Source organism: Lissotriton vulgaris, chromosome 9 (genome assembly GCF_964263255.1).
Source record: "Lissotriton vulgaris chromosome 9, aLisVul1.2, whole genome shotgun sequence".
Taxonomy (NCBI): Eukaryota; Metazoa; Chordata; class Amphibia; order Caudata; family Salamandridae; genus Lissotriton; species Lissotriton vulgaris.
The window spans coordinates 31,474,859-31,489,859 of record NC_141697.1 but is presented as its reverse complement, the minus strand read 5'-3'; the positions used below and the strand labels follow the sequence as shown (position 1 = coordinate 31,489,859).

At 43.4% G+C, this 15,001-nt stretch overlaps 1 protein-coding gene across 1 annotated transcript in view; it reads left to right on the top strand.

The window, feature by feature from the left end:
- The window catches only part of COCH (cochlin), a 432,915-nt gene that overhangs the window by 6,808 nt on the left and 411,106 nt on the right, over positions 1 to 15,001 (top strand). The gene's annotated exons all lie outside the window — the stretch shown is intronic.

Sequence of the window (15,001 nt, the reverse complement as noted above, 5' to 3'; positions counted from 1 at the left end):
CAGTTGTTATCAGTCGTTACACATTTTCACGCCACTAAAAACAACAGAAAAAGGTTTTTTCCAGTGTTTATGGAACATTTTTCTTTTTTCATTGCTTGCTTTCTGCACTGAAAGAACATGGTATATAGATAGTGTACGTATAGTGTATATGAGGTCCAAAGAGATTTTTGCAAAATAATATTATTGTAGTACACCATACAATACTTCTTCAGTGAGTCTTTGGTCATGTGCCTCGCTCTTTCCTTCCCATGTAAACTTCTGTGAAAAGGCCCTCTCAGCATTCATAGCCCCTTGGGCTGAGAATCTTCAGCTAAGGGACACAGTTGGGAAGACTCTTTCTTTGATGCCACATAAAGCACGAAATGATAAATATTTGCATTTTAGTTCCTGGGCATAAGAAAACAGTGCACCAGAATGGACTAAAAAGTCAATAGCATCCCTCATTAACTTTGAAGATTGTAAAGATGCTTTTAGCATACCATCTAACAAGTGGCAAGGATCTCCTACAGGGAATCACTTCAGCTCGGGTATCAATTTTGACAGGTCATCACACAAATGTTTTATATGCATAGCTGAATCACTACAAATACAAACAATATCACTCCAATCTTTGTTGCACTTGGAAAGAACCTTTTTTGCAGAGCATAACAAGTGACACTGCGTTCCATGTTTTCCAAAAGTCTGATGTCACGTTTTCACCTCTATCCCAGATGCTTGGTGATATATATACTTGTCACTATACCTTGCATCTAATGTTTAAAGCCTGAGGTGTTGGCAATTCACCTACTATCAATACTGACCCACTAGAAACGATGGTCTGATGTATTAAGGGTTTTTATCCATTCTCTGTGGGTAAATGTGATGACACATATTAGGAAAGATTTTTATGAAACTAGCCATTTTACCTATCAGTGAAAGAATCAAATGCAGCCAAAATATCAAATATGAGTTTGATATGTCCTGATTCTGTACAGTTTATAAAATAATTAAACTAAACCTAAAACGTGAAACTAAACCATGCATCTTTTTAGACCAAAGGCCATAAAACTGAAAAAAGTAGAAGGAAGAAGAAACAACATTTTAGTGGCATCCCTAAAGAACAAAACTCAAGCAGAATAATGTTAGCCAGTCTTTCTTACTGCTAGCTTGTATAACAAAGTACTTGTATAGAAAGGCAGAGGTTATTTGGGCAGGGGACTTCAACCTTCAGCCATGCCATTTGTCCAATGGGAATCCTTGTGGTCTAGGAGTAGTAATGTCCAATCAATGGGCGGGACTGGGAGGGAGGGAGGAATTCCCCCACTTTCCACATTGTCATTATGGCACACTACTAAACAAATTGTTAACTAAGCTAGACCTTCACCTGTTAAATTGTAATAGAAACACACAGGCAGTCACATGTCCTACCTTTACAGGAAGGGATGCTGGGACATTTATAGACCATATCTTGTTGTCCAGTACCGGAGACTTCACTAACTTATATATTAAAGAAGAAAGTCTCAGTGACCACAACAGTATCTGTATTACACTCCTGGGTCATGGTATAGCGTCATCAAAGTCAGGAGAAAAGTGCTCTACTGACTTAGTACCCATCAGACCAAATGATCTAAGGATCAGATGGTCTGGAACTAATTCAAAGGCCAAACAGAAGGAGGTTATAACTAGCTGTAAAACCCAAATAAGCTATTGTTTAAGTAATGCAATCAATCCCGAGTCCCTACTGTTAAATTTTATTAATATCTATACCACTATCGAAGGTATTTTCACTAGGGCACCTTCATTAGCCTGAGGGGTAAAACAAGGTTGGTTCGATAAACCTTGCATGGTTGCACTTTGGGAATTAAAGAGGGCAGTGGGTACCAGACCACGAGACAGGGAAGGGATAAAACTATCCAGGGCCAACTATAGAACGGCCATTACCAACAGGAAAAAGCTCCTGCAGTGTGAGGCATGGGATAAGCTAAAAGAAGCAGCAGAAACCAAAAACTGCAAATTATATTGGGAAACAATTAACAGCCCTTTTCTCAATAAGGACGACATCCCGGAACTAACTTCCTACATTGCATGCAATGACTGGATTACCCATTTTACCAACATCTTTAATCCGGAAGGGATAGCCCTCGAGGTACTAACCACTGAGGTTACACCTTGGATACCCATACCTTTGGGAGTAACACTGGAGGAAGTCTATGATGGGCTTTCCAATAGCAAGGGAGGAAAAGCCCCAGGCCCGGATGGGGTCCCGATCGACTTGTTAAAAGCCGAACCTTACCTGTGGGCCCCCATCCTGGCGCGGATCTTTAATTGCGCGGCAGAGGATAACTTTCCCCCGTCTTGGGGCCAATCAGGTATAATTCCCCTATTTAAGAAAGGCAGTAAATCTGAGGCCTCCAACTAACGTCCGATTTCTTTGTTGGATGCCTCGGTTAAGGTTATGAGTCGCATTTTGCTTAAAAGGCTGGAAACCTGGGCAACTGACTCGAATATTTTAACTAAAGTACCATATGGGTTCCGTAAAGGAATGGGCACCCTGGAACAATGTGTTAATTTGGACCTTATTATTAACAAATATACTGTGGCCAAAACGGGCAACCTTTTTTTATGCTTTGCTGATTTGAGCAGCGCGTTTGATTTAGTTAACCATGCTATTCTTTGGGAGGTTTTAATTGAATCTGGGGCACCGAAGGAAATAGTCCATTTCTTAGCCAGGCTCTACGAAAAACTTTCTTGTAAGGTCCGTTACGGCACCCTAGGTGAATGTACACCATTTTTCAAAGTTTCACGTGGAATTCGCCAGGGATGCGTTTTGGCTCCTCTCTTATTTTCCCTTTTTATTATTGGTGTCGACCGTAATTTGGTTGACATTCCTGCAGATGCCCCTTTGATTGGAGGGAAACCTATCCCACTTTTACTTTATGCGGACGACGCTGTTCTTTTATCCCGAACACAGATTGGTCTCCAGCGCCTAATTGATAGTTTTATGTTGTTCATTCAAAATAGGAGGCTCTGTGTGAACAAATCCAAGACATATGTTATGACATGCGGGCAGGCTGTAAATAAGGCTAAGCATAGCTTTTTCTTAGACAAAGATAAAATGTCATACGTCAAAACTTTTTGTTACCTGGGTATTACGTATAACAACAGTGGGTCCTGGATCTCTGAATTTGTCAACATCAGATTGAAAATGTTGCGGTCCACCAGCAGCATATTCCGATTTGCCTCTAAACTTGGCTCTAGAAGTATCCCAGACATGATTAATATATATAACGTTCGCTGTGTCTCTTCTGCACTGTACGGGGCAGGTGTATGGGGCCACAGTGAAGGTCCTTCGCTCCAAGCTGATGAAAACAAATTTCTAAGGAGACTGTTATGTGTTCCTCCCTCCGCCTCAGTACAATTGATTCATGATGAGGTAGGGATCGAGTTTATATCTGACTTAGCAGCCGTTCGGCCACTCTTATTGTGGCGTTCTATTTGGGCTAAGTCAGAGACTCGATTCACTCAAGAGATTATTCTTGATTGTATAGGCCTCGACAACTCATTACGTATACAGTGGATGCGATATATTCACTTCTGGTATAATCTCCTATTTGACATCGATGTTTTTCTCGATCCAGAGCAGGCTGCTGCCATTCCCAAAAAAGAGATCAAGTTAACATTTCTAAACTTTAAAAAGGTGGAGCGTGACAAGGTGTATGGTAAATTAGCCACCGTGAAGTTTTATAAAGATCTGAATTTAACTCCGGGGCTACAATCTTACCTTGTGAACGTAACTCGTCCATCTCACCAATTTGTACTAACTCGTGTCAGATTGGGTATCGTTCACCACCTTGTTGCGTTCCCAACCCAGAAAGTTAGATCAGAGACTCCCTGCCCGTGTGACAACACTTCACGCCAGAGCTGTTGCCACTTTTTACTCTTTTGTAAATTTTATCATTTTCTTAGGTTAAAATACCTTAAGCCCATTTTTATAAAATACAATACTCGAACCACAAAGACCGCACTAATACTATTATCCTCAATGGAGGATGTGGATATCTGTTTTTTTGTGGCTACCTATATCCTGAAATGTACAGCTGCCAGGAAAAGTATAGTACTGTAAACCTTTACCTGTCTGTAAATTCTCGAGATGTACAGTTGCCAGGAAATGCATAGTGCTGCTACCATTTAATATATTCCTGTCTGTACATAATAGTTTTTATTAGCTACAAATATGAAATGGTCATTCGTGTTTTATGTCCCTAGTATGTATAGTAAGGTCCCTCTTTACACCCCAAATATGTACTCTTTTTTATGCCCTCGGAGCGGTTCGGATTCCGTTTGTTTAAATGTACAGCTGCCAGGAACCTCCACCTGTGTGCTAAATATATTGATTTCCTGTCTGTACACATTTGTATATCCCTATATCGCTTGTCTTTTCGCACCATTAACGTGAATATTGAGTATTAATTGTATATATATGGTGTTGTATTTTAATGTCGCTTATATGATTTGTACTTCAAATCGAATAAAAGCTTATGAAATTGGGAGTATAACAAAGTTACATTTTATTGACCCCTTCAGTAAGAACAAAATGGCTCTTTCACTTTCTTTTTCCTTTCTTTGAATGGCATTTAGTTTTGGTTGTGCAGGTGTTTTTTCAGTGTTTATATGTTTTCACCGGTGAGGGCTATTTTTCTTTCAGTGGGGTTTTATCAGTTATTATAGGTTTAAACCTAAAACCCCACAGCCTACTGATACGCTGTATTTATTGTACACTGTTTAGATGCGCCTACATTCCTTGCAGAGACGCTGTATTTATTGTACGTGGATAGGTGTGCCCACATTCCTCGCTGAGACAATGTATTTATTGTACATGCTTAGATGAGCCCACATTCCTTGCTGAGACACTGTATTTATTGTACGGTGTTAGATGTGCCCTACATTCTTTGCTGAGACGCTGTATTTATTGTACAGGGCTTAGATGCGCCTACATTCCTTGCTGAGACCCTGCATTTATTGTATGGGGTTAGAAGTGCCCACATTCCTTGCTGAGACACTGTATTTATTGTACACGTTTAGATGTGGCCACATTCCTTGCTGAGTCGATGTATTTATTGTACAGGGTTAGATGTGCCTACATTCCTTGCTGAGACGCTGTATCTATTGTACGTTAGATGCCCCCACATTCCTTCCTGAGACGCTGTATTTATTGTACGTTAGATGTGCCTACATTCCTTGCTGAGACGCTGTATTTATTGTACATGGTAAGTTGTGCCTACATTCCTTGTTGAGACACTATTTATTGCACGGGGTTAGATGTGCCCACATTCCTTGCTGATACGCTGTATGTATTGTACAGGGTTAGATGTGCCCACATTCCTTTCTGAGACTCCTTATTTATTGTACGTTAGATGCCCTACATTCCTTCCTGAGACGCTGTTTTTATTGTACAGGGTTAGATGTGCCCACATTCCTTGCTGAGACGCTGTATTTATTGTACGTGGTTAAAGGCGCCCACATTCCTTGCCGAGACTCCTTTTTTAGGTCTCGCGCCTGCGATGCATATGTCGAAGCCATATGCCATCGCGCAGGCGCGATACTATAGTTGCCGGGTCTGCTTCCCAGGAGACAGGAGACTGTCACTCGCACGCTCAGGAAAGCGATCGGAGCCGGCCGCACTCGCGCGTTCCCAATATCCTGTCTCTCTGGGAAGCACACAAGCAAGCCCAGCAAGCCCCGCCAAGGTAACTTTGAAATAATCTGACCGGCGATATTATGGAGACCAGCATCCGTCGGGGGACGCGCCGACCTCCGCCACCCATCGGAAAAACAATTTACATAAACCAATAAACTTTGGGCCATACTTACTAAGTTGCATTTACTTATCGTACAGTCGACTCCAAGTGCGGGACAAAACTGGCCTAGTGATATCAGCGAAACAGGAACTGGGCGTGCTCCAACACTGCTCACCCCCATCCCTATGCATACCCCGCACCCCGTTCGCACCAACCGCCTCATCCCCGCGTGAAGCCTGCCCGCATGCCCTGCCGTTCGGAGTCTGGCACCTTACTTCAGGGCTCCCCCGCCCTTTCCACTACTACCAATTCGCCCGCTCCAATGGCAACCGTTCCGAACACCCCCCCCTATCTTCTGCGCTGTCCTCCTCCCGCACCAGCATAGGCTCGAGTTACGCCCCACCCTCTGCCCCTGCGCTCCCCCTCCCGTATCTGCAACTCTGCACGAGTGTCTAGCCATTCGTCAGCCCCCCTCTCCTTGCCCCCCGCCACAGGATGCGCACCTCTCCACCCATCTCCTGCCCGCACTTCGGCATATTGCTGCGCATCTAGTGGTGTGCCGTGTAACACCTCCTCGACCATCCCACGCAATGAAGCACTTCATACTATTCCCTATAATGCTCAGCCATGTGCAGAAGCATTACCTAAGGCAGGCTCAGGCTAGGTGGCTCATTGCCGTTCTCATTTGACGGATAGTATGGAAGGGTAGGATGAGCGGGAGTGAAGATCTTTGCTCAAAGCACGAGAAAAGGGGGGGGGGTTCGACACCATGCTTTCTCCTGACTTTTCCTAATGTCGTCTTCCTTGGTGCCCTTCTGCAGAGACGTCCTCATCCAAAAACGCCACAAGCCACACTATTAACCTCATTTGTGAAGCACTCACACCTTTGGGTAAAGTCTGCGCTATATAAAACGCGCCAATTACATAAATAAAATTGCGCGTTCCTTCGCCCTAATCTCAGCCCTTCCCTTTTTTTTTTTTTTGCACACACCTCGTGCTCCTGACCCTCCCATCTCCTTTTGCCTCCAGTGAGCTTCCCGCGGTCTTGGAAAAGTCCCCTTTAACGGCCTCCCCTTGAGCTTAACCCTCTTGCGCCCCCCATGCGACCCTTGCCTAGGCAACCTTTCGACTTGTTACCCTAATACCTTTGATTCACTGCTGGTGGGGAGGACGGTGAGTGGGGGGGGTGGGGTTACACAGTCGCAGCCTTTTGTGCACCTTCATTTTCTGACCCTCTCTCCCCACTTCCTCTCTTCTCGAACTTCTTCCCCCTCCCCCATTCCCCCCTCCTCCGTACCAATACATTTCCCTTCCTCTCTCCCCCGCTCCTTCATCTGCCCTCTCCCTCACACCCCCGCCACCCCTTCTCGTTCCATACACACCTCTCCTGCCTGCTCGCGCCTAGCAATACGCAGAGTAATTTAAAGCTGTTTGTGGCCTGTAATGCACTCTTTTTATTAACTGCTATTGCTTCAATGTCACAATTTAACAATCTCCGCACTAATATCCCTTCTCCCCTTCATGTCACTGCCCTGCTTTCTCAACTATCACTTGTATTGCCCCATCTTTCTACATATCTTCATCATGTCTTTGCTTCCCCTTCTCCTCCTATTCCTCATTTACCTCCACTTCTTTCTCGCTCTTCGCGTTTTTACATCCTCCTCCTCTTTTTAGGTCAAGCCAATTTATAAGCGCAAACTTTCAAGTACACGCAGTTAAAAAATTGTCCAGCGCAACTACCACTGTTAAACAAAATGTGACTGGTTGCTTTGTGTTCTTTCTAATGTTTGGAAACTTGCAGCTTGTTATTTTTATGTCTTTTCATTCCCTTTTACAATTTCTCTCCAGCCTCCTTGTGCTCCATTTTTATTCCTCTTTCCTTCTTTCTGCCTTGCTGTCCCCTCCCTTCTTCTCCCACTAACACCTCATATTTCTCTATTTTCTCTCCTCCACTAAACATTCTGCCTTCCACTCACTTCTGTTCTGTCTCTTACTAACGTCCCTTTAGACCCGTTTACATGGTCCCCTCTCTCCTTCGTTCACCGTGTCATTGCATTTTCTTCTTTATCCCTTCGTCTCATTCTATCGCCCTCACTCGGTCTATCTATTGCCCTCACTCTATCTGTCTATCGCACTCACTATCGCCATCACTGTCGATCTCCCACACTGTCTATCTTTCGATACCCCTCACTCTATCCATCTATCTATCGCCCTCACTCCATCTCTCGCCCTCCCTCTATCTATCTCTCGTACTCACTCTATCCATCGCACTCACTCTATCGTATCACCACAGCATCACTCAGGACCACCACAGCATCACTCAGGACCACCACAGCATCACTCAGGACCACCACAGCATCACTCAGCGCCACCACCTCATCAATGTGTGCAACCATTCGACAACAACTGGTTCAAATATGTTCTCTCAATGTTTCAAGCTTTATTACAAATGTCACAAAAAGATGTTAATATTTCACTTTTGTTCTTGGATTTTCGTCACAATAAAATACAATGAACATAATCTTCACACAAGTTAAAGCTATTGCAGTTATAAATTACCATAACTTTTAAGTATTCATTATTAAAAAAAATTAAAAGCCATTGTTATTTGTAATATCAATACATCTAAGTCACGTAAATACAACACATTGCATTACAAATGCTATAGGTGTCACATTTGCGAAAGTTATAACTATTGGCATTGTAAATGACAAAGCTATTCATTTCGCTATTTTCAAAACCAACACAAATAAAAAAATTGTCATTTACAATACCAATAGCTCAAACTTTCCTAATGCGAGACCTATTGCATTGCAAATGCTTGTTATTGTACATTAGATGCCCTATGTTACTTGCTGAGACGCTGTATTTATTGTACAGGGTTAGATGTGCCACCATATTCCTTGCTGAGACGCTGTATTTATTGTATGTGGTTAGATGTGCCCACATTCCTTGCTGAGACGTTTTATTTATTGTACATGTTTAGTTGTGCCCCCATTCTTTACTGAGACTCTGTATTTATTGTACGTGGTTAGATGTGCATACATTCCTTGCTGAGACACTGTATTGTACAGGGTTAGATGTGCCCACATTCCTTGCTGAGACAATGTATTTATTTACGTGGTTAGATTTGCCCACATTCCTTGCTGAGACACTGTATTTATTGTACAGCGTTTAGATGCGCCTACATTCCTTTCTGAGATGCTGTATTTATTGTACGTGGATAGGTGTGCCCACTTTCCTTCCTGAGACAATGTATTTATTGTACGGGGTTAGATGTGCCCACATTCCTTGCTGAGACACTGTATTTATTGTACAGTGTTAGATGTGCCCACATTCCTTGCTGAGCTGCTGTATTTATTGTACGTGGTTAGATGTGCCCTACATTCCTTGCTGATACGCTGTATTTATTGCACGTGGTTAGATGCGCCTACATTCCTTGCTGAGACGCTGTATGTATTCTACAGGGTTAGTTGTGCCCACATTCCTTGCTGAGACGCTGTATTTATTGTACGTGGTTAGAGGAGCCCACATTCCTTGCTGAGACTCCTTATTTATTGTACGTTAGATGCCCTACATTCCTTTCTGAGACACTGTATTGTACAGGGTTAGATGTGCCCACATTCCTTGCTGAGACGCTGTATTTATTGTACGTGGTTATATGCACATATGTTCCTTGCTGAGACGCTGTATTTATTGTACGTTAGGTGCCCTCTCATTCCTTGCTGAGACGCTGTATTTATTGTACGCTAGATGCCCCCATATTCCTTGCTGAGACGCTGGATTTATTGTACAGGGTTAGATAATAATAATAATAATAATAATAAAAACATTTATTAAGCGCCTGATTACACTAAGAACAGTGCGTCTCCGCGCTAGGATGCATTCCAACAAGACTCCTAGCAAAGACCGGTCCATGATGAGGGGAAAGGACAGGAGAGGTGAGGCACTGACTCCATACTAATCTTCCCGGAACAAGTAAGTCTTAAGTTTCAGCCGGAACCTCATTTCTGAAGGTTCCATCCGGAGCTCAATGGGGAGTTCGTTCCATTGTTTGCTGGCTAGAAACCTAAAAGAGCGCCCACCCATCCGCGCTTTATAGATGCGGGGTACCAAAAACTGCATGCTGCCCATAGATCTCAAAAGGCGTTTAGGACGATATATAGTTATCATCCTTTCGAGGTAGGCCGGGCACTTGCCCTGTGCAATGCGGTGGGTAATGCACATGGCCTTAAACCGGATACGTTCCCGCATGGGGAGCCAGTGCAAGATCTGTAACGCACGTTTCCCCGACGACTTCCTCTGCAAGTTTAAAACAAGCCTGGCCGCCGCATTTTGGCCACATTGCAGTTGGTCAGGCCCTTTGTACTAAGGCCACAGAGCAGGGAATTCCCATAGTCAAGATGGGACGTGATTAAGGCATGTACTAATGTTTTCCTAGCTGTAATAGGTAGGAGATCCAAGATTTTACATAGGACCTTCCATATGCCATAGCATTTCCCCGCCATGTTGCTGATGTGTTGGGCATATGAAAGATTGGTATCTAAGAGAACACCCAAGTTCTTCACCGTATCAGAGGGGGTGGGTGTAGGACCCAGATCAGCGGGCCACCAGGCTGATGTCCAAATTGATGGAGAGGAACCGATCACAAGAAGTTCGGTCTTGTACGGAGGCAGTTGCTATTCATCCAAGCTGCAAGTGCCACTAGACAAGCAGAAAAAGTATCTGCCGCCTCAACTGGGTTGTGAGATAGAGTAACCAACCAGTTGAGTATCATCCGCATATGACACGATATCCACCCTATAGGATTCCACCATCCTAGCCAGGGGTTCCATATACAGATTAAACAACTTAGGGCTCAGTATAGAGCCCTGCGGGACACCTTGTTTTAGAGCTTGAGACGTGGACCTAAAGGGGGGACAATGTATTAGGAATTTTCTATTCGCCAAAAAAGAGACCATCCATTCCTAGGCTGGCCCGGCAACCCCCATCTCGCTCAGGCGGGCAAGAAGTCTGGAGTGCGATACAGTATCGAACGCCACACTCAGGTCCAGCAATATCAGAGCGGCGGTCTGTCCTTCATCCACTTTCTGGCGAAGCAGTTCTGTGGAGAAGAGAAGGGCAGTTTCTGTAGAATGTTTCGCCCTAAAACCAGATTGGGAAGAGTGTAGAAGATGATTATCCTCCACAAATTTAACCAACTGGTTATTAACCAATTTATCCACCACTTTGGCACAGAAAGGTATGAGAGGAATGGGCCGGAGGTTATTCAATTGGGAGATACTCAGGTTCGCCTTCTTTTTAATAAAAACTACCTGTTCAAGTTTCCATTTCTCAGGCACCTGACTTTCTTGAAAGGATAGGGTAGCCAAATTGCCTATGTAATTCCATAGGAGGTGTACATGATTCCTGAGAATTTTCGGAGGAGCAACGTCCGTAGTTGATCCTGAATGGATACCCATAATTAATTTTATCAATTCCTCCCTTGGAGGCACCATGAACTCCTTGAGACATGAATTCTTAGTGGCTATGAAAAGAGTTTTCCCAAATAAACCCAGAATGGACCGGGAAGTATCACAATCAAGCAAGAAAATTCCTTTTTGTGTATTTCAATTTATGTATTCACATATATTTTGCAAAACATCATTTGTTTAGACCAATTTCATCCTCATTTTATAGCCCCATGCAGTATATTCTAATCACAACATAAAATTGTATGTATCTAAATACTTTTTATTAAAACATTTTTTGTAGTGAATGCATAAGCGATTCATTAAAAACAAATCATACATATTTTTCAAAACAACATTCTATACACATTTCTCAATACATCATTTTAAAAACCATAGTTGTACATATAAAAATCTGTGTTGACACACGGATTTTTATATGTACAACTATGGTTTTTAAAATGATGTATTGAGAAACATGTATTGATTTATTGTGAAATTCAAGAAATTTGTATAGAATGTTGTTTTGAAAAATATGTATGATTTGTTTTTAATGAATCGCTTATGCATTCACTACAAAAAATTCTTTTAATAAAAAGTATTTAGATAAATACAATTTTATGTTGTGATTAGAACTTCTAGTTGTGACTAGAGGCTTCTTCGGCAGGACTCTGCTGAAAAGACACATATATCTGCTCGACTTTGCTTACAAAATGATCGGCGATAGATTCGCATATCTCAGTGGAAAAGAGGTCTTTGGTCACTGTCCTCGTGAGTGCTGTTAGCTCCTTATAATTTAAGAAGAGCTCTTTGGAGGAATTTTCAGATAATTCAATCCTCTCTTTATAAAATGTCCTTTTAGCCTTTTTAATCAATCCATGGTACTCCTTCAAGCTATTCCTATATGACTCTTTCCGGGCAGTATCATATCTTTACGCCACAGGCGTTCCAGGCTTTTGCATCTGGCTTTAGCTGCCTGCAATTCCACATTGTACCAAGGAGCGGACCTAGTCTCACGTACTGGGGCTTTTAGGGTCCATGGGGCCGCCTTATGTAGAGCCTTAGGTACCCATTCCTCGTAATCCTTCCGCGCTTCCTTAAAAGTTTTACTGAGCTGAAGCTTTTCCAGCATTAATGCAGAATCGAATGCCTTCTGGCTAAATTTTTTCCAATTTCTGCGTTTGGGTAGGATAGGTCTCTTGAGTACTTCCCTTCTGGGCATACCTGTTATTATAAACGGAATGAGATAATGGTCAGACCACAGGATCCTAATGGGGGGGAACACCTTGATACCGTCCCAGTTATAAAAATGGGATCAAGAAGATGCCCCGCTTTATGCGTTGGCATCCTACCCGAAAGTGTAAACAACAGGGACTTCAGAGAGACAATTACTGATTGTGCCTCTGCACAGTTAGCGTTCTCAAAATGTAGGTTAAGATCACCTACTATGAGGAATTTACTGTAGCGTAAAGCTGGTTAAGTCACCGATTCCAATAGGCTCTCAACAAATTGTGTAGAACCCCCTGGGGGGCGATATATGAGATAGCCCTTGATAGTACACTCAGGGGAGACTTTAATAGAAAATAAGCCAGCTTCACAATTGCTGATTTTTACTTGCTCCAGAAAGCACTCGAACTCAATATTATACCCCATTGCAATGCCCCCTCCTCTTTGGACCCCCCTGTCAATTCTCAGCAGGCTGTAGGCTGGTGGGAGGGCCTCCAGAATCTCAGGTGCCGATGCTTCATCCAGCCATGTCTCCGTTAGAAACATCAGATCTGGTTGGTGATCGGTAAGGACATCATAGATGTCAAATCTATGTGTTTTAAGTGAGCGGCAGTTTACTAAAAGCATAGTGAGTTGGTCCACCCTCTTTGTGTTCACCAGGCCATGAGCAGGATTGAAATGGCATACCCTGCTCTTCTGAGCCATATTTTCAGGCAGCATACTATGAATACAGGCGGCACTAGTTGTCGGACGAAGTGAAATTAGTTAGTCACCTGAGTATCTTATGCTTCTGACCGTCAACCCAGAGTTAGAAACATGGGTTATGGTCCCTGGCCGCGGACGGGCGCAGACAGGCTTGCCTTGTGCGCGCCCGCTGCGCCCGTCAGCTGCGCGGTCGCTGGCTGGCCTGTCATTATATGGGGTATCCACGACGTAGACTCTCCCCTTTCTCCCGAAATAGAATCGACCTGGGGAGACTAGAGCGCCATCCCGAGCGCTGAGGAAGCAGGAAGTGGTGGATTCCTCACCCTCCGCGCAAATGCCCACAATGGACGTGGCGGACCGGGGCGGGACCAGGAAGGAGAACACAAGTTGCAAAGATAACTAACTAGCGGTGATTTACAATTTTTAAAAGCTGTCAACAGGTTTTAGCAACAATGTATTAAAGACCTATATTCATTCATTCGAATACGGGCCCAGTTCACACCGTCAGCCTCCTCTTCACACACCCACACCGTAGCTGTCTTCGGGGATCAAAGTGGAGGTGTCTGTCACTGCCACTGACGGACTAGCATCCACCCACATGCCCCCTCATTTCTTGCTAAGACGCTGTATTTATTGTATGTTAGATGCCCCCACATTCCTTGCTGAGATGCTGTATTTATTGTATGTTAGATTCACCCACATTCCTTTCTGAGACGCTGTATTTATTGTACGTTAGAAGCCCCCACATTTTTGCTGAAACGCTATATTAATTGTACAGGGTTAAATGCTCCCACATTCCTTGCTGAGACGACGTATTTATTGTACGTTAGAAGCCCCCACATTTTTGCTGAAACGCTATATTAATTGTACAGGGTTAAATGCTCCCACATTCCTTGCTGAGACGACGTATTTATTGTACGTGGTTAGATGCGCCTACATTCCTTACTGTGAAGCTGTATGTATTCTACAGGGTAAGATGTGCTCACATTCCTTGCTGAGACGCTGTATTTATTATACAGGGTTTAGATGCGCCTACATTCCTTGCTGAGACGCTGTATTTATTGTATGTTAGATGCCCCCACATTCCTTGCTGAGATGCTGTATTTATTGTATGTTAGATTCACCCACATTCCTTTCTGAGACGCTGTATTTATTGTACGTTAGAAGCCCCCACATTTTTGCTGAAACGCTATATTAATTGTACAGGGTTAAATGCTCCCACATTCCTTGCTGAGACGACGTATTTATTGTACGTTAGAAGCCCCCACATTTTTGCTGAAACGCTATATTAATTGTACAGGGTTAAATGCTCCCACATTCCTTGCTGAGACGACGTATTTATTGTACGTGGTTAGATGCGCCTACATTCCTTACTGTGAAGCTGTATGTATTCTACAGGGTAAGATGTGCTCACATTCCTTGCTGAGACACTGTATTTATTATACAGGGTTTAGATGCGCCTACATTCCTTGCTGAGACGCTGTATTTATTGTACGTTAGATGCCCCGGCATTCCTTGCTGAGAGGCTGTTTTATATGGGTTAGATTGGTCCACATTCCTTGCTGAGATGCTGTATTTATTGTACGTTCGAAGCCCCCACATTTTTGCCGAGACCCTATATTTATTGTACAGGGTTCAATTCCCCCACATTCCTTACTGAGACACTGTATTTATTGTACGTTAAATGCCCCCACATTCCCTGCTGAGACGTTGTATGTATTGTACATGGTTAGATGCCCCCACATTACTTGCTGAGGCGCTGTATTTATTGTCTGGAGTTAGATGTTCCCACATTCCTTGTTGAGACACTGTATTATATGGGTTAGATGTGCCCACATTCGC